The following is a 27,208-nucleotide window of genomic DNA, read 5'->3' on the forward strand; positions in this document are numbered from 1 at the left end:
CTCCTGCTGCTCCAAACACTAGTTGCACTCTCCATTTATTCACACGGGCAAGAACTCATGGAGACAACAAAATGGAAATTTTAAAAAGCTGGTGATTTAATCAGTTGCGTTTGATACTGTGTTATCATTGACTTCAATGAAATTGGACTAGACCATTGTTGGATGCTTCTAAAACCACTATTCTTTTTAACATAACCCCACCTAGGAGTGAATTATACAAAACAGAGATGGCCATTGGCATGAGGAGACTGTCTGATGGTGTCAGTTGGGAACATCAACAATGCAAGATGACCATGGACCAAGCACATGAATGAATACAGCTAAGCCTCTGACACTGCCACAATAGGGAGTCTTCCTGTGCTTTGAAGAACTGCTGTGCTATCTTGTGATACACATATTCAAAAGACCATGTAGCTACTACAGTTGACATCAGCCTTGAGAGCAATGCATGATCCATTAACTGTGCCTGCAGATCGTGGCCCCAGATAAGCTGTTATCCATAGTGGCTGAAGGAGAGAAGCATTTCTTAAAAATTAGAAAGATTAAATTTACATTAAACTTATCCTTAAATAGGATTCCCATAACTGGGAGAAGTAGATTTTCTACCGATTTAACTGCACCCAAAGTATCATACATTTTGTCCATATATTTTCATCATTGCATTAAAGTGTGATTGGAAAAGGTAGGCTAATTTAACCCTTACAAATAGAAACACAGAAAACTGATTTCTCAACTCTTTGGGGTTTTTTTTAAGTTTTAATATTATGCTGTCTAGTGCCTGTTTCATATTAAATTAATTGATTTTTCTACCAAAGAAACTGATAGCAGTGATTGTCAGAGGTAAGACCAGACTGATGCTCCATCGAGTTTCATTGACAATATCCCATTTTGACAATGTCCTAGAGGTTTTTTGCAAAACAAGTTCAATTTAAGCTTGAGGTGAGTTATGCTGGTATTTCTGCCAGTGGTAAGAGAAAGTATTTGAAAGCTAAAACATCTGGGAGACAAGAGTGATTGATTTTTCTGGAGAAAATTATGGTGGATCTGAGTGTGCTTGTTCCTGGTGGCTCAACTCCTATCTAAAATCTGAAAAAACAAGGTTTGTTAAAGCGGACAGTGAACAACAAAACAGTCACACAGGCAATCCATGTGCTGAAAATGTGAACATGGCAAGAGACACAGACATAGTAGACATAGCAACTATGTCAGAGAGCAGCGAGGGGGATTGTAGTTAATGGCAGCAAGTGCTCAGCCGATCAGCAGGTATCAGAATGGACAGGGTTAAGCTGTTTCTTCCAAACAAATTATTAATTAATTTGGAAGTTTAAATATCATATTCATTTACCTGCGCTCATGCTCATAAATTAAAGTGGTGTTTTTTTCCACTTTAATCCATAGGAAGCATTAATTAGACAACATTAGAGCAGAAGCCTCCCTGTTCTTCTCATATAATTTCTGAGACATGTCGACAGTGATGTTTGAATGACAAGTAGAAATGAAAAAATCATTAAGCTGAAAGTAGCGTGAGATTTGCAATTAAGTTGTTATTATTGAACATGTATATTACAGCAGGCCCAGAAGCCCCAAATGGCAGAAGGGCATCACAGTACCAGGTACAGAGTGAAAACGTGCCATCTAGCCTCAGAGTTTATTGTCTACACATTGATTATCTTCAGTAAATATATGGTGATACTGCACATTTACTGTGTTTTCCAAAATGAATACAGGAAAAGCACTTACAAAACCACTATTTTTACATGCCTGGGTTGCTATAAAATAAGGGAGGGAAAGAGTGTTTTCTGTCCTTTTTTCCTTCACACCCCAAAGGTTAGAGTTATTTTTTTGACCTCACAATCTCATAAAGTGCCTCTCTGACAAACTCTAAAAGAATCCCTGCATCTTTTACATGGTATAACTGATACCTGTGATAGGAATTTGAAGTCCTTGACTTAACTGAAATTGAAAAATTATATTAGTTGGCCAAAGTAGTCAAAATGTTGTGCTGGGCTGGAGCTGACCAAGGACATCAGGGAAGGCAAACATGCAGAATGCATTTTCAAAATTTTAAAAGCTCCTTTGGTCAGTCGAGCATAAAAATACAAGCTATGCTTCTCATGCTAGTCTTGCACAGCTAAAGCTAATATTTCCAAGTGGAGAACTATGCCATAGGTTCATGACCTTGTCAGCTCTCATAAGCCCAAGTGAATCGGGTGTGGAGAACAGACGAATGGCAGACCTCTGAGGCAGCCCAGCCTGCATGTCGGTCTTTGCTCCTGGGTCTGCACTCAGTCAATGCCCTGCACATGTGTCCACAGACATTGTGCTCCTACCTGCGAGACAGTTTGCTGTAAAACTAAGGCTTGACCCTAGCCCTATCATAAGGCTTTGTGTAATAAAAACAAAATGTTAATATTATCTTCTAGGCAAAAGCCCCAAGTGGAGTTTTAGAGATGTGATAGAGTTACTATACTGTTAATACATCAGCTGAGCTACAGTAACAGGCTGAGCACACGTTCCTGCTCCGTGCCAAAGCTGAGCCGAACCATGTTAGTATGAACCTCAGTGCTCAGCTCATAAGCGGTAACTCATTAGTTATTCTATCATCTCTATGAGCCCTATGTGATTGCACTCCACCAATTAAAAATGCATCTTGTTTTTCTGAGATAATTTATTTTTTGACAACCCTTCCTCAGAGCAGTGCCACGTTTCGTTATAGAAGTTTATTGCAAACATTTCAGAGATGGACATCCCTTAATTACAGGCTTACAGATGCATAGAAGAGTAAAGATGGTGTCTTTGGGTCAGGGCTACTACACTAAGTTTGAGTCAACAGATACTGTGTTGAGTTTCTACTCGTCCCCGGAGGAGATGCCACTGTTTCCCAGGCAGCGCATTTCAATAATTGACCACAGAAAAGGAAACAGAGGTGTCAGTAACTTAAATCTTACTCGCTGAAGCAGCAAACTGTTTTCTTCTTGTCCTTCCTCCCAATGCTGGGAGAACAATGCATCACCACCCCTGTCCAAGAGCGCTCTGTGCAGCCCAGGACAGCCACCAGTCCTTTCCTCTCTGCAGCCACAGCTTCACTGAGCCAAATCCATCCTTGGTGCAATTTGTGACTTTCACTGAGGCACAGCAGCCTACAGTGCACTTTATCATAATGTACGCTTCGCTGTGCTTTGGGATCCGGAAAGATAATACAGGTTTTAGGAAACTTATTATCATTTGTCGTATAACCTGCTAAAAAGGGGGGACTTACAGGAATTCTGCTCAGCCTTAATTACAGCAACACAGCTCTATTACCGTGATCAGCCGGAGCCAGACTCAATAAAAATCTCCATCCGGCTCCTGCGCAGAGACCTACGCGAACCTGATTCTTTCCCCGGGCTCGCAGCCCAGAAATTAGATGGAGATTTTATTTAAGCTCTTATGTATCAACTTCCTTCACCAGCAGCGAGCCCGCCCAGCCCAAGCGGGAAGGAGCAGCTCCACAGGGCTCCCACCTCGCTGCAGGAGCACGTTCTACCCGCTTTGCCCCCTCCCGCCCCAGGAGCCCCGCGTGAATGCCAGCGGGGGCTCAGCCTCCCCCGGTGTCACCGGCGCTGCAGGACCGGCACCGCGGCAGCGCTGCGCTGGGCTGGGCTGGGCTGAGCTGGGCTGGGCTGACCTGAGCTGAGCTGGGCTGCGCTGGGCTGAGCTGAGCTGACCTGAGCTGACCTGAGCTGAGCTGAGCTGAGCTGAGCTGAGCTGGGCTGGGCTGAGCTGAGCTGGGCTGGGCTGCGCTGCGCTGAGCTGAGCTGAGCTGAGCTGAGCTGAGCTGGGCTGGGCTGAGCTGGGCTGGGCTGAGCTATGCTTGGCTTGACTGGGTTGAGCAGAGCAGAGCTGGGCAGGGCTGAGCTGGGCTCTACTGGGATGCGCTGGGCTGGGCTGAGCACAGCTGGGTTAGGCTGGGCTCGACTGGGCTGAGCTGAGCAAGGCTGGGCATGGCTATGCTGGGCTTGACTAGGCAGCGCTGAGCTGGGCTGAGCTGAGCAAGGCTGGGCTTGGCTGATCACGGGCACGGCTGAGCTGGGGCACGGCTGAGCTGGGCCTGGCTGAGCTGGGGCACGGCTGAGCTGGGCATAGCTCATGGGGAGCATGGCTGGGCTGTGCCGCGTAGCTCTCGACGCGGCCCCCGGGCAGGGAGGGAGCGCGGAGGGGGAGCGGCCCCGCTTGGCCCCGCCCGCCGCTCTGGGTCCCGCCCCGCCGGCCGGAGCGCCGCGCTCGCCGCTCCAGAAGAGGCGCCGGGAGCGGCGGGAGCCGCAGGATTACAGCGGGGTGTCTGCGCGAGAAGGGCTCGGCGGCAGGTGGGCAACTTCAGGGAACTAAGTTAGGCTGCGTGTCCGGCGGGGAGCAGCGGGCGAGGTGCCGGGCGCTGCCGGGGGAGCGCAGCCGGCAGGAGCGATGGGGAGCGGCGCGGAGAGGGGGCTCCGCGGAGCGCGGCTCCTCCCGGCCGGGGGCTCCCCAGCCCCGGGGCGAGCGCACCGCCCGGTGGATTTACCGCTGGCCGCGTTAGTGGGGCTCCTCTCCTCCTGCCTGGACGCGGCTTTCCCCTCGTATCGCGTCTCCCTTCGGTTCCCGGCGCTCCCCGAGCTCCCCAGCGCGGCGTGGGAACCGCTGAAAAGCCGCTGCGGGCAGCTGCTGTCCTTGGTTTTTTTTCCCTTTTCCCCACTGAAAATTGTTTAAGTGAGTCTGGAGTTACTCAAGTTCTAACGCTGGTTTTGCTCTTAATCAGTCCTAGTCATTGTCTCAGGCTCAAGAACGCGGGCGCAGGAGGTTTTTCCCCTCTGCGGTGGGGATGCCGGCGTCTCGGTTTAAAAAACCTCCCACCGCTCCAGAGAAGGCGTTCGGAAAAGCATTTTCTCTTTGCTCTTCAATAAAGGTTTTGTTCTTTCTGTGCATCATTCGGGGCTGTTCGGTTTCCGCTGAATTCTGACCGAAACAGAACTTTCCCATCGGATGGGGGGGGGGGGGGGGGGGAAGCCGAGCTCGACACGAAGTTTCGCGGTGTCGCCGTCGGTGTGGACGGTGGTCTCGGCACGGCTGATGGCTCCGAGCTCCCTCTGCTCCTCGGCAGAGCACGTTCTGTCTGCGCCGGTGCTCGTTCTCTCAACTACTGATTTCCCTTCTTTTGGAAGTTTTCTGTTTTTATTTACCATTCGTCTCTTTCTGTTGGTGTCCCCTGTATCGCTCTGTGACTGTGCTGCTGATGAACCGTGGAGCCTGGCTGTGATTAACCTAAATCCAAGCACCATCTTGTTGCGTGCGGTGGAGATCGGTCCATTCCGATGTGAAATGATCCAGCAGTAGCCTTAGGTGCTAACTGGTTAGTCGTGATTGCCTTACTGATGGCATTGACGTTCACAGAACAGCTAGCATACTGATTTTTAGCTGTCCTTAAAGCGCTTGTTTTACGCAAGGAGAAATAATGCCCGTATTTTTATTATGAGTGCAAAAATATAGAAATAATAAAATCGAGACCTTATGAAATAGGACAGGCAACCCCCCCCCCCCCAACCTATTGGCTGTGGTATTTAGAAGAGAAACTTAAACTCTAGGTTAAGGTGCATGCCAAGTTTTTTCAGTGATAGTGTTTTTTTTTTTTTCATGTGTCTGGAAAGTTATGAACTGATCATTAAAATGAGTAATGGAAATGCTGAACTAACTTTTAAATATTGAAAGTCTATTGTGGAATTATCCCAGGAAGTTATTTATTAGGCAAATGACTTTCCCTACTAAGCTGGCAAATTAATTTGTGAAAGCGTTTGAGGGAGATGGTTTAGTGAAGGTGTCTAATTCTTGCTAAAAATGCTGCTCACTTGATGTTGGGGCTGCAGTTTAAAGGCGTGTTGATGCTTGTGATTTCTCCCTGTGCTGTGAGCTCTCTATCCTGCTGCAGAGGCGCTTCCCTTGCTCATCGGGGCTCCTACAGGCTTCACAGTATTTTTACTTCTCTGTATTACTCCTAGCTTGTCTTTGCACTGGAAGACAGCTACGGGCTGGGAGCTGAGAGCTTGGTGTGTTCTGCATATGTGAAGCAGAAGGAGGTGCCACGGGTCTCCTGTCAGAGCAGAGGATCTGCAGGCTGGCACTGGCATTTGCTGCGGGATTTTTCCGAAGTGGGTTTTGCGTACGATTGCATAATGAATTAAGTAGAGGTTGCCTAATTAAATGACAGCTTGGTACTTTTATGTTAAGGGAAGTAATAATACTAGACTTCTTGAGAGAGCCTGCGGGGTTTGGAGCCACTGCAGAGTGGTGTCAAGCTCTGGCCCTGCACGTAACTCCTATAGCTCTGGCAGGCACTCAGCTCCCGTGCCAGTGACCTTAGGGTCTTGGAGAGAAATCCGTGTATTTATGTAGTTGGCCACATGTTTGCGAATTCCTTGGGTTTGGGACTAGGATAAGTGAACTACAGCACTAGCAAAATACTTGTTCTTTATATTCCTAAAAAGCAAATCCCCGTACCAGGTAGCAATGTCATATTTTCATGTTACTTTTCTATAATTCTTTATAGTTTCCCCCCAACAATTGAGTATTTCTGACCACTTGTATGGGTGGGTGGTTTGGGGGTTATTTTGAAGAAGACTCGTCGTCTTTCATTTTGTGCCACATCTTTATGTTCTTGTGGTATTGTAATGGGAGATTTCTGCAGATGGATTCATCTTTTTACCTTTCCTGGAAGGGACAGATTCTTACAAGTGACATAAGCCAATGGTTTTAGATGAGTGTAAATGATTGTTGGGGTTTACTGTGATACTGGAAGACACAGATTGACTGGAACCTGCAAACAAGATTTTTCACCACTCCTTTGAAATGATGAAAGGCACAGTGATGTGGTGCTGCTGTCTGAGGAGCCAGTAAGCCTGCAGAGATGGGAAAGAACTTATTAGTGATAAGGAATGACTGACTAGTGGTGAGCTTCCCTCCTCTGTATAAAGATGACTTCGGGTGACTGAGAAGTAATGATGAGATTGGGCTTTATTTACTGCAAAACACAAGGAAAATGGGAAGTCTGTTTATTTGTAAAGTTACTTTTTGTGTGTTTTGGTTTTCATCCTTGGTGCTTACCTTGGCAGCAACATCTGTCTTGTTATCGTGTCGAATATGAAACCTTCTGGTTCATAATTGGAAATGAGTGAACACTTGATTGTAGACACCAGAGATGCATACATGCATTCAAGTTGAAGACTACTAAAATTACAAGTGATGGGAAATTACTTTTTCAGGGGACTGCTCTGATGAATACATTGCTTAAGCTTGTGTTGTACGTGGATGATGTCAAGATGGATTAAATGGCAAGATGCGTTGAAATTGACTTTTGTTTAAAGAAGTTTAGAAGCATAATTTTGGTTTGCGAAGACTGATGTTTGCTATAGAAACATCTCTGGAAACAGAAGATAACTTGCTTTGATGTGTGCTCTGAAATTGCTCTGTTGCTGCTATCCTTAACAAAACATCCCTGCAGACAGCAGGTCCTTTTCCAGGTCTTCTTTTTGCAGCTCTGCAGCTTCAGTTGCCTCGAAGGCAGCCTCTTTAAGCCAAAACAGGGAAAGATCAGTCAGCAATTAAAGTGCAGGAACATGAAGTTTATAGAGCTGCAGTGGTCTTTTATGCTAACACTTCACCTTTGATTTAGTGAAGCTATTTAGGGTCATAGCCCTAACTTATCAATGTAGATACAAATATCTGATTTGATGGCATGTGTTGTGAGAGAACGCATTAAGGGAGAGATGTAAAGAATCATTAGTGATACCTGATAATGTGAAACAGCAGTTAGTTTTGTACTCTTAAAGTTGCATTTTTTTAAATCATGTATAATATTCCTTAAAAATCAATGATACTTAAATTTGCATAGCTGATGTGTGATTTTTTTCCAAACTATAACTATTAAGTGTTTTTCTCTTCAAAAAAATCTCTTTATCAATGTAAAGAATAATTAGCTGGCAAAGATGCTGCATTTCCAGCTGAGCAGAACAGCAGTTAGAGCTACTGAAGTGGTGCTCAGCCCAGAACAGTCACATCTGCAGCCTACTTGTGCTCTCCTGGAGAAACTTACCTAGTGAGAATGAGCAGTACTTGGAAACCAAGGTATGTCTGTTAGTATTTTGTTAGTCCTGATTGCACATGGGAGAAATCTTGTCTGTTTGCGGTATTTGAATTTTGAAGCATTTAAAATACTTCTATTGCAGAGCCCCTTGAAAACGAGAGACGGCAACATGGGCTGTAAAAGTCTCATAAGCAAGTGCTTCTGATGATAGGGAGAGAAAGTTGGAGATGAACAGATTTGTCTGAGAAGTTCTTATTGATCGTTCAGTTCAGGGTGCTGGAAAATACAGGCATAAACCTCATGCTTTTCCGTGAGAGAATTCTGCTGACTTGCACCCCAGTGTGCCAGACTTGGGCAGGTTTTTCCTCTTAACTGGTTTGCTCTGAGGGGTTTTCACAGCAATAAGTTAGACTTTTTTTTTTTTTTTTTCCCTTTGGATGCTGGAAATAAGCAAGTTATTGTCAGACTAATTCCAGTCAGTCAGGGTGACATTTATGGTTATGAAGAGCACGCTCTTGAAATTTAACAGTTGAGTGAATTGGTTTGTGGGTTTTTTCTTTTTTTTTCTTTTTCCCCTGAGCTGTCGTCTGCTTTATTTCTTGTGTCTGGATGTCTTGTAGCTGAACCCAAGCACTGGAAAAAATAAATAAATCCAACAACAAAACCACCAGCACCATCCTCAAAGAAAAACTGAACATGACCTCCCTCGCCCTGCAAAAAGAACCCCCCAAAACTGGTCCCTCAATATCAGGTCACTTACTGTGCAATACTAGTATGACTTTATTTGTGTATATATACAGGTGGGTGAAGCAACAATGCAAAGATAGAACAAAAGTGATTTCATTTAAAGGCTCATTCCTTCTGTTTCCCTGCTGAGATGGGCAGAGGACAGGCATGAGGGTCTCTGTAATACAGTGTATATTATTTAAATTTCTGACCTGCAGTTTGAGGGGAAAACGCATATTATGATGACAAGGAGTTAAGTGTGAGCATGAAGGAACTTGCAAAACCTTTGTGCAAGCGGAATCTGATTTAGAGGACAGTGGCACCAGTTTTAACAGCTAAGGATGGAGCAATACTCCTACCCCAGGTGTGTGTCTGCTGGTGGCAGGTGTCTCTCTGCTTTTCTGATTGCAGTAGAATTCCAGAGAGGTTAAACTGATTCAGCTGTTACCAATCAGCTCCTCATACTGTGTTTAAGTGAAGAAAACTAAATAAAGCATTTTTTTTACTATAGTAAGCCGGTTGAAACCTGTGCTGCTCGAGCCAGGTGTGGTGAACACAGAGCAAGAATCACCAGAGGCATCACCTGTGGGCAGATTTTGCATCTATTACTACAGGTATATTCCTATATGCTGTTTCTTTGGTTTTGCGATGAATAGTTGAGGAAAGATAACTTGTACATTCAATTACAAAGGAGAAGTGAGTAATCTTGAATTTCACTGTAGTTTTCTAAAACAGTAGTTTGAACTTCATTGAAAATTCCTGGTTAAATCTAAATTACTTTGCCATTTACGTTTTAATCCAAGCAGTAGTGGGCTACGCTGCATTAATTGTTTTAAAAATGCTCTTCTCCTTATTCCTGTCTGTTGTGTATTGACTCATTCTGAGAAAATGCTGTACTGTTTCTTTAGCTCTGCTGAAATCGCAGTGCTATATTCATCATTTGGGGAGTGTGTTTCAGTTCAGTAGGCCTTGACAATTCTGAACACTATTATCACTCAACATATTTAGGTCTTCTATGAAATTTAAAATATAATAAATTACAGCTGTTTGTAGCTGTAAACCTCTCTTTGGAGTGAATTGGTGGGGAATATCAACTGTTTTTCTACATTCTGACTTAATGTAAAGCATGTCCAGCATCTCTTTTGCTTGTACTGAGGTCAGGACAATAATTTTCAGCATATTGCACTACTTGACTACATAAGGAGCAATCCTGTCTAATCCAATCCAGAGCGGGTCAGTAAATGATAAATTTTGTTTAGCTTGCAAGCATACTGATTTTCACAGTTCATTTACAGAAGAATCATGCATCCCTGCCTTTGAAGACTCTCCATTTGTTGAAGTTGGTGTCTCTTTGCATTCTCAGTAAAATCTGTGAGATGAAAAGTACTATTTTAATGGCATATTATTGTAGAGGTATTTTACAGGGAGAAACTGGGAAGTCAAGAGTCATGTAGTTGATGCAGAAACTATCATTTACTTCACCTGAACGTAATAAAATGTTTTATTCCTGGCTTCTTAAGGCTCATTGCAGTCACCTGGATGTGTCTGCCCTGCCTATCCATCTTTGCTACCACTCAGCTACTTACTGGTGCCCTCACTCAGGGGGTGAGCTTGATGCTTGTAAGATACTGGAGCAGGTAGTAATCCTTGGTTATCCTGGTCTTGTAGGTGCAGGGCAGTAACGCTTTCCCGGATGGTGGGACTGTCTGTTGGTGAAACATACACGTGCAGTTTTTACATAAAACTCGGGACTAAAATGTCAGTGTTTACTGCGAAAACTTCATTTAAAAACTAACTTTTTTTGGTGCTTGCTGCTGCAAGCGTAGTGCAGGTCATTGTGTGTGCAGAGCTGAGGTTATGAGTGGGAGGAAAGCCCTCTTCAGCATCCTCGGTTATTTAACATCTCAGGCAAGTATGTTGATGTAAGTTGTAAATGACAATAAAAAGAAAATGCTGTATATGCATGTATGTTTTACTAGGGTAATTTATGAAGCGGAGTATAGGTTGATAGCATTTCTGCTAGGTCACTGCTTGACCACCAGCACCTCTTCCCACTGAAACGTGCTATGCTCTGGGAGCATGCTTCTGGACATTTAAGTTATAACAGTAAAATGTTTGTTTTAAAAACAAATGCTTTAAGATATAGCATGGTGATCAAGAGCTATTAGCATATATTCTATCACATATATACATGCACTTTAAGTCTTTCCCTTCTACTGTTAAGATTAGTAGAAGACACTTTATATATTTTATGTGCCTTTATGTATACCTTTAGTATTTCGAATCTGAGCATCCAAATGCTGTGGAAAATATTAGTGAACGTTACCTTAGTCCTTCCAAAGTGTTGAGGAAAAATACATTAATCTTTCAAGTTTTTCTGAGTTTTATGTCTTCAATTAAATGTTCTGTTGCAGCAAATGTCATTGTTCATTGCAGCGAGACAGACCAAAGGTTGTTTCTTAATATTTCTACGTAATTGCTTCAATCAATATACAATTTTAAAACAGCTGGAAATATAAGTATAGTGGTGTGAGTGGTCAAGGATAATGATCATATGAGCAATTATTGCATATTATTGAAATACTGCAGGCTTGAAGGTGCAGTTTTTCTGGCACCTCCACAGTTATGGGAGAGGGCTGTGTAAAAGTAAGGATACTACCTAGCTCCTGTAGGCAGCGGTTGTCTCCTTGACCATGTTTCTTCTTGGAAGCTTATGGTTAGCTGGTGAGGAGGATTTCCCTGGGCTGAGATGTAGTTCAAGCCCTGGAATAGATGCTTAGCAGCAATGCCAGGAGGAAACCTCGCTTCTGCAGGTGGGGCAGGATTTTGGGGCTGTACAAAGAACATTTCTCTTGTGCTATAAAGCAGTTAAATTACATTGTACAGTTTCTTATTGTTGCTTACCTAGCAGAAAATAGAGCTTTGTTAAAAGAACTTCATTAAAGAACTCAGTAGTGTATTAACTACTAGTTTTTATTGAGGTGGTGAAACAGGAGTTTGTTCCAACAGTGCTTTGGTTATTAAGTCCTTGCATTCACTCTGTGTCATCCCATCTCCTTTAAAATTTGGTCACTTTGAATATTCAAGGAATTGATAGTTACAGAGGAACCAGAAGTGTATTTGGAAGAAACAGCTGATGCTCAATTCTTCTCCTGCTGTCAACCGTAGCTGGTGAGAAGGGTGAATCAAGGGCATGGTCACAGAAGGAAGGCTGTTACAGTTAAAGCTGCCCTTCATCACAGCCCAGAACTTCCCAGAACCTCCAGAAAAGAGCTCTTTTCCAACCTAGCAATGTGGTGGATGCCTCATTTCAAGTTGTGTGCTCAAATCTGCTTGCGTGGAATTGAGACTGGAGGGAAGGAACAGAGCTGAGTTCAGGCCGGAATCAGCCTTTTAATTTTTATGACGGTGTTTTTTTGTTGTGGTTTTAATTTTTTTATTACAATGGAGTGTATGCCTGAATAATTGGTAGGCTGCTGTTCCCATTTTGAATTACAAGGGCACATTATTGTTAGTACTTGCCCTTGAAACGTATGTGAACTTATTAAGCACTAACAATTTCTGTCATGTTGATCTGTACTGATTTAAGTTTCACTTCATTGGTCCATACAGTGGAGCTGTTAATGATATCAGTTGTTTCCTTTTAACCTTGGGATTTAACAATTATATATTGCCTTAGAGTTATTACAGGCAGTTGAAAACATTTGCATTGAAAACATCTGTGCTGTGTCACAGGAGGATATATTTAAACATCGGTTGATTGAAGTTACAATAAGACAGTAGCCTTGCCACCTTTGAAAGTTGCTTGTTAAGTAAACCCTGAGTTTTGAGCGTTGGTACTGACTTCTCAACCATTCAGGTATGCATCTGCCTTTTCAGGAAAAAGGACTCCTAATATTTATGTACATGAATTAAAATTCATTATACACTCCGATGCTTTTCTGTTTCAGTCTGTCCTAATTTTTGCTTGTGTTGACTAAATACATTGAGTGTGTTGTTTGACTCTGCAGATAAATGTATGAAAATTAGTATCTGCCTTGGGTAATGTAGGTAGAAAGGATAGATTTTGTAGCTTTTCTCTCTTCTCTTGTGTATGAGACCACATGTAAATATGTATTGAATCATCTGTTAGCATAATGGCTTATAAAGAGTAGTGAGCGTAAGTGATTCAGGGTTTTTAAGTGCTTTCATGTAAATGTCTTTCCAGTGAAGCTGAAGCCACAAGATACGGGGTATTGAAGATTTCCCCAAGACTACAGATCAAGTCAGTAGGTGAATATTAATAACAGATTCTTTTCCAAACATAACTTCTTATTTCTGTATCTTAAGAACTGCGTGCTGTGTTTAGTGGTTTAAATCAATGGCAAATGCTGCTGAGTGATACGTCTAAGTAGTTTAGTGGAAGCTCTGTTGAAGACTTAGTAATAAGCTGATGACTTACAACAAAAGAAAGGAAATCAACTGCTCAGTTGAGAGGCTTCTAACTTGATTTTTCTGATTGTTCTCCCATTTGTGAGCACAAGGTCTTGCTTTAATCACTTATATTTGGATTAACTGATACATAAAAGCTTAGACTTTATGGAAGCTTTGCCAGAGGTTGTGAAGAACATTTTATCTGTGTGCTTGATTGTGTTTTTCCTTGCATATTCTGTGGCCAACATATCCTTAGTTTTTTGTATTTGGAAAATGCTGAAAGTTAAAGGCCACAAGTCAGATACTTTGGGAACTTTAAGGAGTCAGTGTTCCCTGTCCTGCTCCTCAGATAGATATGTGTTGAAAGAAGAGGATGACTGCCCATCTCTCTAAGCTTGGGGAATGATCAGAGTAATATTTGCTAGTCCTTAAAGATGAGATTCTGAATTTTTGGCTTGAGTGTAACTACTGGAGTAGGAGTGAGTACCAGTGAATGGAAAGGGGGGAAATCTGTGTTGCTCTGTTTATGAATGTTTAAAAGATGAGGCAAATGAGCAAATATGAAGAACTAAATACTTGCAATGCTTTAAAATGTTGAGTATTGAAATATGCAGAAATGTTGGCAATTTGCAAATTCACTGTATGGGATTAGTGAATGTTTTTGGTCTTTGCAATGCTACTTACGGCAGATAACCTCAAACGCGTTAATATCTGCCATGATGACTGAATTTTTAAGACTTTTAAAAGAACTTACACATAGCTCTCAAACTTTGTGAAGAGCTGTTCAGGTTATTTCATGTCTGCAGATGGAAGACTTGAGAAGGTGTAGGAAGTTGTCAGTCAGTGGTATAGTCAGAGATGGTGTAAATTCCTGAGGTTTACTGCAAATTTTTACCCATCCTTCCTCGCAGGGAAGCATGGTGGGGAAATGGTGTGTTAGTTAGATTCCTGATTATTTTCTGGACTGCAGCACTTCATTTTAGTGCTGCTCTCTTCTGCCCTCTGTGCCCAGTGTCTCTTGCGCTGGCCAGAAGTGTAGTCACCGTCACCCAGCAGGACATCCACACTTCTCTGCAGATGGAGGAGGAACTCAGGAGGTTAACCAGGAGAGACTCTTGGGTCTCCTCTGAGGGAGAGGTATGACTTGATGCTGAGACTCTGCTGGACCATCTTCTGGGATTTTATGAGAACATTAAAATTGAGACATGCTTGATTCTTCACTGAAAGTGGATTGATTTCTTTGTTTTATCTGTTCTGTAACCTGATTTAAAACAGATGAACTAAAACAACTTTAATGAGAAGAGATTTTATGTTTATCAGCCATATGGTATGCTGGGGTTTTTAATATATCAATTTCTGTCACTTGCTTGATCTTTAGGGTTTTTTCTTACCTCTTTTTACGTTGAATTTTGAAGCAAGCTGCTGAGGTCAGGAGGTTGCAGGTAATTCTGCCATATTAAAAAGGGACGAGAGTACAGTAGAAATTGGAGTTTTACCTAAAAAATTGTAGAATTCCTTAGTTGAGGTTGAGTAGTAGTGGAAAATAAGCATTGCTTTGTGTGTCTTGAAGTTTTTGCCACTTCCAAGCAATGCACAATACATAAGTTTTTAAGTCTCCTTTGTGTGCAGTCATTGGTTGACAGGATAAAAAGCAAAGTTGAAACATGTAGAAGAGGAGAATGAACAAATTAATGTAGCATCCAGGAAGGAAGGAAATATGTTTAAGAATAGAGATGATTTAAATGCATTGTTTAATCCCTTCTAGGTTTGAAAGACTTTGGGATAATGAGGGAAAACTTAGAGTTACCGAAGTGATGTAGCTTTTTCCAAGTTATAATCCTTGATTTGAGGATCAAGTCACCTATCCCCTTAAGAACCCTTTAATTTAGCCTGCATCAGCTCTTTGACTTTGTTCATTGCGGTCTGACGAATGGCTGTGCTAGCATCACCTAAGGAGTGAATAAGTAGGGGAGGGTGCAGGTTAAATCGGCGTTGCTGCTGAAAAAGCATCAGTGTAACTGAAGCTTCAAATTTTGAAGTGATTAAGTCTTTTTTGAGGGGAAAAACAGAACTCAAGTTTCTAACGTTTGTAGCCCTTCATATGAGGTCTCTAAATGTATATTCCCTAGCATCTGTTTAGGCATTTAAGCATGTGCTTTTAGTATCCTCTTTATCCTCTGGATAAAGGTTCATTGATTCTACAGAGATGTTCTAGGTGCTCCTTAAGTTTATGTTAACATCATTAGTGGCATATGAAAGTCCTCTGCTCGTACACAGGATTTCTTCCACGAATGAAAAATACATGTTTTGCTGTTGTAGACTCAAGATCTTGTCATTCACGGAGAAAGATGTATATGTGTTTAATTGGCTAAATGGTTCCCTGTTGCAACTGGTAGAAAGTGACCGGCTAAATTCTTGATGAAAACTCTTCTCTTAGGGTTGGGTTGAATGACAGTTTACCTGAACCAGTGCTGGAGACGGCAGAAGCTGTAGAGTCCAGTGCTGCTGTGCACAACCCTGATGCAATAGGAGTATGCTTAAATGTCTTTTTCTTCTTGACAAGATGAAGGGCAGCAGCTGCTCGTCTGTAACACTTGTTCCATTCTTTGATATTTGCTTTTTTTGTCTATTTTCTCCTTTGACTCAGCACAAGTTGGGTTGTGTCCCAGAAGTAGCTAAGATGGAGTTATTTTACTCTCTCTCTCTCCCTTGCTTTTGGGGGGCTGGTATCTCCCATAGTGCTATTCCTCTTGTTGCTTGTCTTGCATCTTTCCTGTTCTACAAATTCTGTTGAAGTTATAGTGGATAAAGCGAGAAACCTTGTAGAGAACTAGCAAACGATTTGTGGGATCAAAGACAATTACTGAAGTAGCTGCATATACATGGTAGTTTTCCTTTTATATGTTTGGCTTAATCTGTTTATAGATCTTGCATTTATCAATTTCTCACTATAATTGCTGTAACTATTGGATTTTGAATCTCACGTTGACTCTTTTCTATTGTATTGCTAAAGAAAACAAAAATCTGTATAGCTCTGGTGAAGAGCTGTTTCTAATGCTTTAAAAGCTGTAGTTCAGTCTACTGGAGCATCCTTTTTCCTCAATAAGCTTAAAATGCAAAGTCTACCTTTGCTATTCTTCTATGACTGTTACGTGAAGAACAGGTAAGGTTTCTTCCTGTCTTCTCCTTAGAAAAATAACAAAAGCATTGTGGGTTTTGCTTGGCATTTTATTTTGTAGTAGGTTCCTCCCTGCCACGTAACTGTGGTTTGCGCACCAAAATCCAGATGCTAGACAGTTCTGGAATTGCATCAGGTGTACTTGTATACCAGAAGGCCCTTCTGCAGATCTGTCCTTCTGCAAAACAGCTGAAATAAGTGAACTGCTGTCAAGAAAAACACTGTCCTGTTCAAAAGCACAGCCCCCAGGAGCACCTGCTTGGAGAGGTGGGTGCTCCCAGTGTCTCCGTGGACCATCCCCTGTGCATCTACTCACTGCAGTTGAGTGTCGTGCCCTGGCATGGTTTTGACACTGCTGTTGTGTTTCCTCTGGAAGTGGTGATGGTGGTGCTTGGTCCTCTTCCATAAGGCGCTGGCATCCAGAAAAGGGTCATGGACTTCTTTCTCTTCTTTTTTTCTACGTTGTCTTCAACGACTTCCAAGAGGAGTGTAGTATCCTATTATTCAAATCCCAGCTCTGATGCAGCTTAATCAAGGCTTCATGATTTTGACCTTTTCCCTATCCTGTCCCAAGAACATTCTTGACTAGCTTCGTTGTGGGCTGAATAGTCTATTTTTGGATGAAAAAAACCCTAACAACCTATTGGGAGTCTGTTTTCTGACTAGAATCACTGCATTTATACTCATTTATACAGGCTTATCCAGATGACTGCAGAGCACCTTCTTTGCAGTCAGATTCCGCTTAGAAGCTGCAAAATGGTCTCTTATTAATACTGCCAAAGCTCAGAAGCTGGGCTTACTGCGCAGATGATGCATGTCGTGCAACAAGAGGAGAACAAGTATGGCAGTTCCTTTACTAAACTGTGCCTGGATTTTAGGCTTTTAGTGGACGGGGGGTTCTTTGGGATGTGATGGGGTGATGTTGGGCTTTTTGGCTTCTTTGATTGGCAAGAGGGCAGAATGATAGTACTGAAGAGGCATCTGTCCCAAGTGTAACTTAACTTGAAAGCTGTTTTGATATCACTTGCTGAATGCACTTCAGAGTTAAAAGTTGCATAAGCTCCTTATCTGAAGCTAAGCAGCTTAAAGAAGTTGCAAGGCTTCACCACCTCATGCTTCCTGCTAGTGAGCTATTTTAACATACAATCTTCTCTTCTGCCAGTATCTGAACATCGTAATGTTACAGATTTTGATAACTTGCATAGTTAACTGCTTGTGCTGGTATGTTGTCCTGAAATAGCAAAAAGCTCCCAGACCATTCATGGTTGTCTTTTGAAGAAAAAAAAACCCACACACCAAAAACAACAGAACAAAAAAAAAGTTATATGTTTGCAACTGATAGAAAACAGCAGTCAGGTTTGAAGTTAAACATGTTTTTCTCCAGTCTGCTTTCATTCTGAGATGGACTCTAGTCCGCTTAAAACGAAATAGGCATGAGTTCTGGTCTGGGTCCTTGAATCCCCTTAACTCCTCATCAAGTATCTGCTGCCTTTCTGGGAGCCTTCAAAATTGTTGTGGTTGAAATTTCCAGCTTCTTCTTGAAGTTTTATGTACTATAGTGTCCAAAGAATTACCTGTAAGCCTCAGACGTACAAATCACTAGTAACATAGATGTACTTTCACTTTTGTGTCCAAGGACACTTTCCAGCAGAGAAGTCTGCACAGTGACATCTTTAAGAAAACCAGGCTTGGAGTTTGTAGTTGATGCATACAACATCATCTTGAAGGGGAAAATAACTTTTTTTTTCTCTGCAGGTATCTTGGCAAAATAAGCAGAAGAAAATAATCTCCTTTATACTTATGACCCTTTGCAGTGCTATAACAAAGAGAATCTTCTCCCCGTCCTTGCTTCCCTGGAGCAGGGAGCGAAGAGTCAGCATTTCCACTGGATTTTCAGAAAAAATGTGAAGTGCCTCAGTCTGGGGAATAAGCACTGCAGACAGTTAACTGGATGCAATTCTAATTTAAGACTCCTCAAATTCTGATTTTGTAAGGATCCACATATTTCCTTTCAAAACACCAAGAAGCTCAAGTTCCAAAACACTTGTCCAATAAGCCTGATTAAGGTGGTAACGAACATATCATTCTCAGATTAATGTATCCCTGTACTTCCTGAGAAGTAGTATTACATAGTGATTTGAACTAGCTAAGTAGTATGTGTGAAAAAAAGTTGTTCAAGATACAAACAGGTATTGCAGCAGAGAGCTGATTGTTTTTTTTTGTCTTTCCACAAAAGAAATGTTAATATTGCAGTGGTGCAGCACACATTGCTGCTTTACAAATGGTAGACTTGATGCATAATAGACTTACAGAAATATGCTGTGTTACCCTTAAGAACTGGGGGGTGGAAAAGTGCTAGTGTATATTTTTCTTCCTTTTTTGTGAACCAGGCCAGGTTTTGCTTTGGAAGCAAACCTTTTGCCATCACTAGCTATCAAAGTCACCGTTATCATGCAGAGTCACACCCAGTATTTGGGTGGATGTTCCATGCAAACAGCAACCCCAGTTACCCAGAGGATGGTGTGACAAGCCTGATGTGGTCTGTGTCTCTGCAGCTGCTGCTTAGTGAAGCTGATTCCTCCCTCTGTCTCTTGCAGCTACAAGCCGTGTCCTGCTGTGCTGTCTCCAGCCTCTGTTTACTTTACAAATGCAGGCAACTATAATTCTGGGCACATTCGTTATTTGTGTTATTTATCTGATTCCTTTGCAAATGCTCCTGAGTGATGTATTATTCTGATAAATTCTGCAAGTTTTCTCTGCATTGTGTGGAGGACTTCTAGAAAATACAGCCCTCCTTTGTTTCACTAGGATGTATTTTACATACCTTAGACTTTTCTAGCTGAAAGAAGCTTGTACTTCTAGAAACAAAATCCCAGCAAGGCTTTTTTTGTCATTTGCCTAAGTTCTATTATGATATTCTTCCTCTCCAGTATGTCAAGTATGTAGATCAAATTAGTGTTATAAGAACGTGAAAGAAGTCTTGAAAGCCTTCTTTAACACTGGGCTCTGAAAAATACTGGTTCCTGGGATTCACTGTGTGTGGTCAGGTGAATGTAATGGTCTTGTTAGTTAAAAGTTCCAAAAGCGTTTGAAGAATTAAAGTTACTTTTTTTTTGGACTTAGAATCATGTGCATTGTAAGTACAGCTTAAGGTATTCTTCTACAAGGCTTTTCATAGATGAGTTTATGCTTTGTCTTCTTGCTTTAATGATACCATTTAAAGCCAGGCAAAGTATGTTTTATGAGGGTCTGTCTTAGCATACATTCCTATCTCATTCCCTCTCCTGTACAATGAAGGACACAGAGGTGGCCCATGTGTTTTAGTAATTGTAGCTTTTTTCGTGCCGTATATCATAGATATGAATATTCAAATTTCTTATTCAACTTTTAGAGTTTCTTCTCCCTGCTAGCAAGAGTAAGAACCATCTAGTATACCAGTTGGGTACATCTGGCTCTCTCTTTTCATAGAGGATATGCCCTCTTAATAAGGGTAACACCAGAAAGGTATAAAACAGTGCATCTTGAGTTTTGTAGGAACATTTGGAAGCTGCTAAGGGATGCTCTTCAAGATCTTAGGGGGTTAGGAAAAAGTACTAGGTAGGACTGTCCAGGTACCTTTGCTCCTTTGGCCACAGCACGGGATGATCCAAATGCAGTCACAGACTGAAGTTATGTTGTATGTCTCTAGTATTACTATTTGTAAAGGGTTGCTGTTTGTCTTCTGGCTCAAAGCACAGGTATGTTGTTAAACTATATGAACAGTTTCTACCCAGTGGTTTAAATAAAAGGTGGTAGTGAATCTGACTGAAGGGAGTAAAGCAGCTTGACTGCTTGTAGCCCACTGCAGAAGGGCTGATTTCTGGGTCAGTGGGTTTATTGGTTCTTCAGGAATTATGAATTTAGTTAGAGGTCATTTCTGGAAAAGCAGTTTCTCTTGGTCTGCAGTACATGATTAATAGTGAGAGCAATGCCATGTGCATTAAGACGTGAAGTGAACCTTGGAGATCCCAGAGAAAAACAGCCTCTTCTGGGGTCTGGGCTTGTTGCTACTTTAGTGTTTGATGCTGCAGAGAAGAAATTTTCTTCTCCCTGAAGGAAAGGTAAAGTGATAATTGGGAAGTAGAGCCTACTTTGGTTAAAAGAGCTCCAAGTGTAGGTTTTGTGAAGCTGTATTTCAAACTTGCTTTGGTGCCGCAGATGATTTCAGAAGATAACGATGGTGAGGATAAAATAAAACTCCTGGATGTCAAAAGTTAAGTTTGAGTTTCTTTCTGCATCCCTCTCCTTGGTGCAGGCTCCATGTGCTCTCTCTGTATGACTCCTCTGCAGGTTTGCTTTCCTGCCAGGGCCTTTTGTATCAAGTTACTCTTAAAACTTCACAAACGAATTAACCTCACTTCCCATCTGCTTTTCCTTCCATGGTTTTCAAACCTCTCTCAGACATATTTCCTAATTTGAATTTGGTCCCTAAGTCAAGAAATTGATTTTTCCGTACTTTAGGTATTCTTAGGTGTATCACCACTGAATGTTATCTCAGTTTAGCTCTCTGCTCCTTCAAGTTCTGTTTATTTTGTTTGGTTTTTCTTTTTTTTTTTTTTTAAAAACCACAGCTGTCAAACTTACCCAGCAAAGCCAATGTAGTCTTTAGCACATCTAACCTTGTACTGATATTTAAAGATATCCTGCTAAGTAATTTAAATACCACTTTTTGTCAAGCCCTTTTTTAAAAAAAAAATTAAAAAATCCTTAAAATGAGGCCTCTTTATGTGGGAAGGATAAAAGGAGTCTTAATTGTTCAGCTGAGAAGTCTAGTGCTTATTCTTTACTGCTTCCTGTTAGCCATGGGTCAACTGTGGTTACTTATTACATGTATGAATCTTGGGATAGACCCTAACATTCCTCTTTTAGTATCAATGGAAGAAATCTCTACTATTCTTATTTTTTTGAGATTAGTCTTATGCTGAGACTCTGTTTCCTACCTGGTTATGTAACAGGGAGAGCCACAGAATAATTATCTCTAAATTTTGCAAAACTGAGATTAAATGTTGTCACTTGATTGTTCGTCATGTTTTTTTCTTCTTCCCCGTTGTTTTCCATTGTAGGAGTCTGTGTACCGTCCTCTTGCAGTGATGAGTTAACAAAGCAAGCATGTATCTGAGCTAATGCAGACCTCATTTCACAGTAATGAAAGGGAGCAGGGGTGTGTGGAGCAAATCGGATAATGAGGAATGTGAAGAGGTGGGGCAAAAGTGTTCTATTAAGATAAAAATAATTTAAAAAAACTCACATATTCTATGATCTTAATAGTAACCATAAAATGGTTTGGTTCTGTTGAGCAGTGCACTGTCATGTGCAAGCTAATCGGCCATGCTAATCAATGGAACATCTGTGGCAGCTTTATGTTCTCCAATGGGTATTATTCTGCTTGCTAGTTCAGTTTAATTTCACTTAGGGGGTTAATATCTCTGCTACTAGTGTGAAATTTGGCTGAAATGCAGTATTCAAGTTTTCAGGCGATATCACAGCTTTTTTATAAGAAAACTTTGCATAAAAATGTTTGAGCACTTCATTTCTACTCACAAGAGATGAGGCTCTCTTGGGCTGAATAACTTTTAAAGTGAAACTTCATAGACATCAATGTAGATTAAGCTGCCTTGGTCTCAAGTAAAAAATAGAAGGGAAAAAAGTACTGAAATGGGTTCAGCGATAACCATTCAGCTGTGACTTTGAGCTTTTCTTTCCTATCACATCGGCGCTTTATGCTGCAGGGGATTATTTTCTTGCATGTGACTTGGAGCAAGATAATCATAGACAGGATAGATTAAGGTACCTGTGGCCATATCTCTTGAAGCTCAGTTCCTCGCTAAAATTGGCGAGTTCTATCTAGGTCTTCCATTCCCAGGGTATAGAAGTTTCAAAAGAATAAGTAAAGGCTGGTAAGACTGTATATAAAATATAAATTTTGGGTTTTATCATTTTTTTCTTGTGTGCTTGAAGTGTTTATGCTCTTTTGCCCTCTTTCTTACTTGATAATGAATTTTCTTTTATAATTAAACGGAGACAATAGACCTCCTTGGCCACTGCCTGTTGGCTGTCAGGCTGTAAACAGGTACGGTGACTGGAACATGTTCAGAAATGGGGCTGGTCCCTCGGCTTACAGGATGAGGTCTCAGCTTGGAACTGCAATGGCATGTTCCCCCGGTGCTGTTTTCTTCTGTTATCTTACACTATTTAAGATGGTTTGATGCTCCCTGTGGTAGTTAACTTGATGTGGAGCATTATGTACTCCCAGCATTACACTTAGCGTCTCCATCTCTGGAGGTACTTTAAAGGATGCATTGAGCTTCGGAGTGGAAGACTCTCCAGAGAAGCCTGTTGCTGTTGGCTTCTCTACCCAAACTGCTCCATGTCTGAGTTGAGTTTTCAATGAAATCTATCCAGCACATACATATTGGTTTAAGACGCTTATACTTGAGGATGTGTGCTGACCTTACAAACAAGGATTTGCTGCTAGTTCAGTGATATATATATGACACCTTGTGCTTGCCTATCATGGCAAAAGCTACAGATGTCCAATAGCTAAAGAAGAAACAACAAAGGATTCCTGTGTTTACCTGCAGGCTTTTTCACCTGCTTATCTGGCCAGGAGGCAGAAAACAAGCTAGGTCAGTCTTGAGTCATCGTGCCTGTAGGGCATCTCTTCCTCTTGGCTTGCTTCTGCTCAGAGAAGGTAAAGAAACCTGTGCGTGAGGCTTATGGAACTATGAGAGACTTCTTATCACTGTTTATGTGGAGCAATGTTTCTCACCAATAAGTTTGCATCAGTCTTATGTCAGCTTTGGACTAAGGAGTTTTTCTTAGATATTGGTTAAGAAGAAACAATTGGGTAGTGTAATAGTAAAATGTTAAATTCACACCTGTGTGTTAGTCCACAGATGTGCCAGTGGACCCATGCAGGGGACAAATCATCTGCCTTAGATTTATATGATATGATCATCAGGATTTTTGATGTATTACCTTTTTTAATGACTCCCTGCTAAGTTATGTGAAAAGCTGAGTTAGTGGTTAAAAAAAAAGCCAAACCAAAACCAATGCAGAAAACTTGTCCATCACAGCGCTGAAAAGTAATGTGAGAATGTGTGTCACTTTTTGCTCTGAGTAAGTTTTCATTAACGTGTATTATCAAATACTTAAAAATGCCTCCGAGATTTTAGATTTTACACTTAAAAGCAAAGTTGAGCCCCAACCTTTGTAGGAAGCTAAGGTCCGTGGTGACAATCAGACTGCGGAAGTGCAGATGGAGCCCAAAAATTTAGAGGCTCTCCTCAAATCTCTGTTAGGATTTCTTTTCCTTTTCTGTTGGAAACAAAAGTAGTAACTGTATTGCTCTTTCTGGAAAATGCCTGATTAATGCAATATGCAGGTTGTGTTTTAAGCCTTGGTAAGGTGTTTTAAGTAACTAAAGAGATGGTCATGCTTTGAGGATTTCTTGCCTCTTTTGAGTTATGCATTTGTCAAAAATGCCATTAAAGATGAATGAATTTTCCTGTAGGTACTTGAGCGTTGATTTGAGACTTCTGCAGAGAGGGAGGAGAGGACAAGAAGGGATTTTTCTGCAGTTGTATTTTTGGTATACATTATTAGATTGTTACGTACCTCTTATAAATAGCTAGCTGTAAATATGTGTGTGTGTGTATGTGTATATGCATTGAAAGGAACACGTTTTACTGTTTAACGTACAAAATCTATAGTTGTCGTTTTTTTAAGCCCATACTCAATTTACTGATGGTTTAATTTGTCAGCTATAAGGTTACTAAGGCACGGAATTATTTTTCTTATGTGTTGCAGTTTAAATTCTCACTTTAAGGAAGACTTTAGTGGGATAGAGATGCTGAATTTCTGTATGATCTCTTGTAGTGAGGTAGATGAGAATGGCTAGAGTGTGTGTTTTGATGAGTATTTTGGGGAACGAAAAGCAGCAACATTTGTCATGGGGAGCTTTGTAAGTTAGAGTAACTTCTTTCTGTCAGTGCTTCAAGTGGATTGACACTTGTGTTTTCTGGTGGCATCTCATGGTCTATCTGTGGTTAGTTTTTTTGGTTTGCTTAATTTCTTTTTGTCTTTCTGTATTGGGGAAAGACTTTAGGAGATGTTTGGGGGTTCGTTTGGGTATTTTGTTTTTGCAAGTGTTTGAAGGCTTTCTGTTGTTAATCTGGGGTTTGTTTGCACCCTAGATGCCTCAGTTCAGGTAAATGGAAGTCCCTGAATTCCAGTTTCTAGGATTTGAAGCCTATTCAAGGGTAGAATGAGTGTTATTTGTGTTATAACCTGTTTTTATGTAGGTACTGTACTTCTATATGGGAGAATGACACATTTTGCTTATAAAATGGTATTTGAACTAGTTGGTATTACTGTGGGAAACAGGGTTATTGGAAATTCGCCAGTCTAAAATTTTGATGAAGAGGGAGCTACTGACAAATTGCTGTAGGTAACCCTTAGAACCAGTTCACCAAATCCTGATCAGCCTTCGCAGGGCTCCCTGGCCGGGTGAGGTGATGCCCTGGGGGAGATGGATGTTAATGCCAGCTGGGACAGAGCGAGATGTACAGATCAACTTTGTTCTGGCCAAGGAATATCAAAGTGAAATTATGTATGCAGTGGAAAGTGATGAGTTAGATTTGGGCAACCGTGCAGGATAAAAGAGGCTTTTGAAATTATGATTTGTGGGAGATGGAACCAAAGGTGTTTTGGAAGAAGTAATTATTTGCACCTCACCAGAGACCATATGTTAATGTGGTTAAAAAAGTTCCGTACATAAGTTTACTTTTATTAGGGCTTCCTCATCCCTGACTGCCACAGGTCAGTCTTATTTTCAGAGACTAAGTACGTGCTAATGGTCAGCAAGTATTCTGGCAGCCCTGGGGAGCTGGTAATGCAGACACCATAGTCACCTGAGCTATGGAAACAGAAATTGGGTGGTCATGTCCTCCCTTTCCTCCCACTGCAGCTATACAAGGTGTATTACATCCAAATGAATCCTTGGATCTATGTTTCCCAATAGCTTTGATTTGTTTATCATCATTGTAGAGCCTTAGATTATTTTTTAAATGTGGTTTGTGACATCTTGTCATCTGCGTTCAAAGAATTTCTGACCTCTGTTGGAAAGCTCAGTTGAAGGCGATGACCCATATGTGTTATCAAAAGACCTTCTGAAATTAAGTCACAGGGAGAAAGCCTCAGGCATGCAAATTATAGGAATAGGGGCCTGAAAATAACAGAGTCAATACTTTATTTGTGACAGGCCGCTTGTGGAGGGAGGGCTGAGGGAGGGCAATAGTACTTTTTGAAGTTGGTTATTGACTTGAAATATTGTTATTCCAAGAAAGAAGAATTAATGGACAAGAGTACAGCTCATGTCATCATGGGCACATTGCAATTTTCACATTACAGTAAGTTAATCATAGGGTTTTGAAATGCAGGAAACTGTTGCTGTGGTGTTGTATAGCATGAGTGGGGCAGATACTTAATAATCTGCTGAAGTAGAGAGGAATATATCTGTATAATGTTAATAAACAGAGGTATTTAAAGCAGCAGGAGAAGTTAGCTTTTGGCAATGACTGAATAGGAATGTATGGGTTTTTTTTCCTAACTTCAATACCACTTGGAGGGAATTTCAAACTTCTCTTTGTGCTAAATAGATAAGATTCCTGATTAAGTAAGGATTTTTTACCAAGAAATTGCAGCCTCAAAGTTCTGGTACAATGCAAAAAACACCTTTTCCTCACGTTGGAAGTACAGTTTTGGCCCTGAAGATAAGACTTTACTTGGAAGCTGGAAGTGAGTTTGGTAATTAGGGCGTACAAAGTCTGTATGCAGATGAACGCTGCAGCAGAGCCACGAGTCTGCTTCTTGGGGCTCGAGACCCATCCCTTGGCAGGGGGATAAGTGGGGATAACTCCCTATGTTAAAAGACTCAGCTGAGTTACAGCTTTCTTTAGTGGTCATAGCTCTTCAATGGAAGAATTTCGGATACTGAGTTCAGTAAACCTGTTGGTATATTCAGAGAAGATCTTAATGTAATGAATAGGAGATATAAAGTAGAGTTTGACACTGTAGAAAAATTAGTGTAGAGGGAGGGTGACATCCAAATACTGCGAATGTTCTTTGCTCCAGTGGGAAATGGGAGGGTTAAAACAAGTGTAGTGCTAGGAAAGATGCTCTGTAAACCAGAACCACCTGTGTGATCCGTGTACTGGAGAAATGTAGATCAAATGCGAAGGATGAATGGGCAGGTGAAGCGGGGGACCGTGGATGAAAGTCAATAAATGCAGTGAGGCAAAAGAAGTTGTAATAAAACTCTCCACAGAACAGTTGCTGCTTCTTTTTATTTTAAGGTTCTGTAAATTAATTTTGTTCAAAATGATACTTTTAAATAAGTCTTTGCTAATGACACACTGGAGATTACTTTGATCCTCCTTAGTGCTTGGTAATGGTGGCTTTTCTCTAAAACTTTCTTCCTCCTTTTTGTGCTTACAGTCCAACTTCATCGGGATGATTTGTCTATTGTTGATATCCCTGTAGGGATAGGAAGGCTGAGGAAGAGCCACAGGCACCTCACAACCGCTCCTTGCAAAGGCTGCTTGCTAATGAGTTGGTGCTACCATGCAGCTGTGGAACAAAGATCTAATGAGACCCCAAAGGAGTCAAAGCAACCATTATTTTCCTTGGAGCACCATTTTAAACTTTTCTTTGGAACAAGCCACGGGATTTCGTAGCAGGTTTTTTCCCCTGTTTGTTGCCAT

The 27,208-nt window shown here is 41.4% G+C and overlaps 1 protein-coding gene across 2 annotated transcripts in view; it reads left to right on the forward strand.

Moving 5' to 3' along the window:
- Nucleotides 1-4,219: 4,219 nt before the first annotated feature.
- The window catches only part of LOC104068330 (contactin-3), a 111,385-nt gene continuing 88,396 nt past the window's right edge, over nt 4,220-27,208 (forward strand). The window contains exon 1 of one of the 2 annotated variants that reach the window (XM_054076138.1): nt 4,220-4,346. The gene's annotated coding sequence lies outside the window, so the exon portion shown is untranslated. Of the gene's footprint in view, nt 4,347-9,410; nt 9,430-27,208 lie in introns of those variants that run through there. The other variant, XM_054076139.1, reaches the window with a different exon arrangement.

Source organism: Cuculus canorus, chromosome 11 (genome assembly GCF_017976375.1).
Source record: "Cuculus canorus isolate bCucCan1 chromosome 11, bCucCan1.pri, whole genome shotgun sequence".
NCBI lineage: Eukaryota > Metazoa > Chordata > Aves > Cuculiformes > Cuculidae > Cuculus > Cuculus canorus.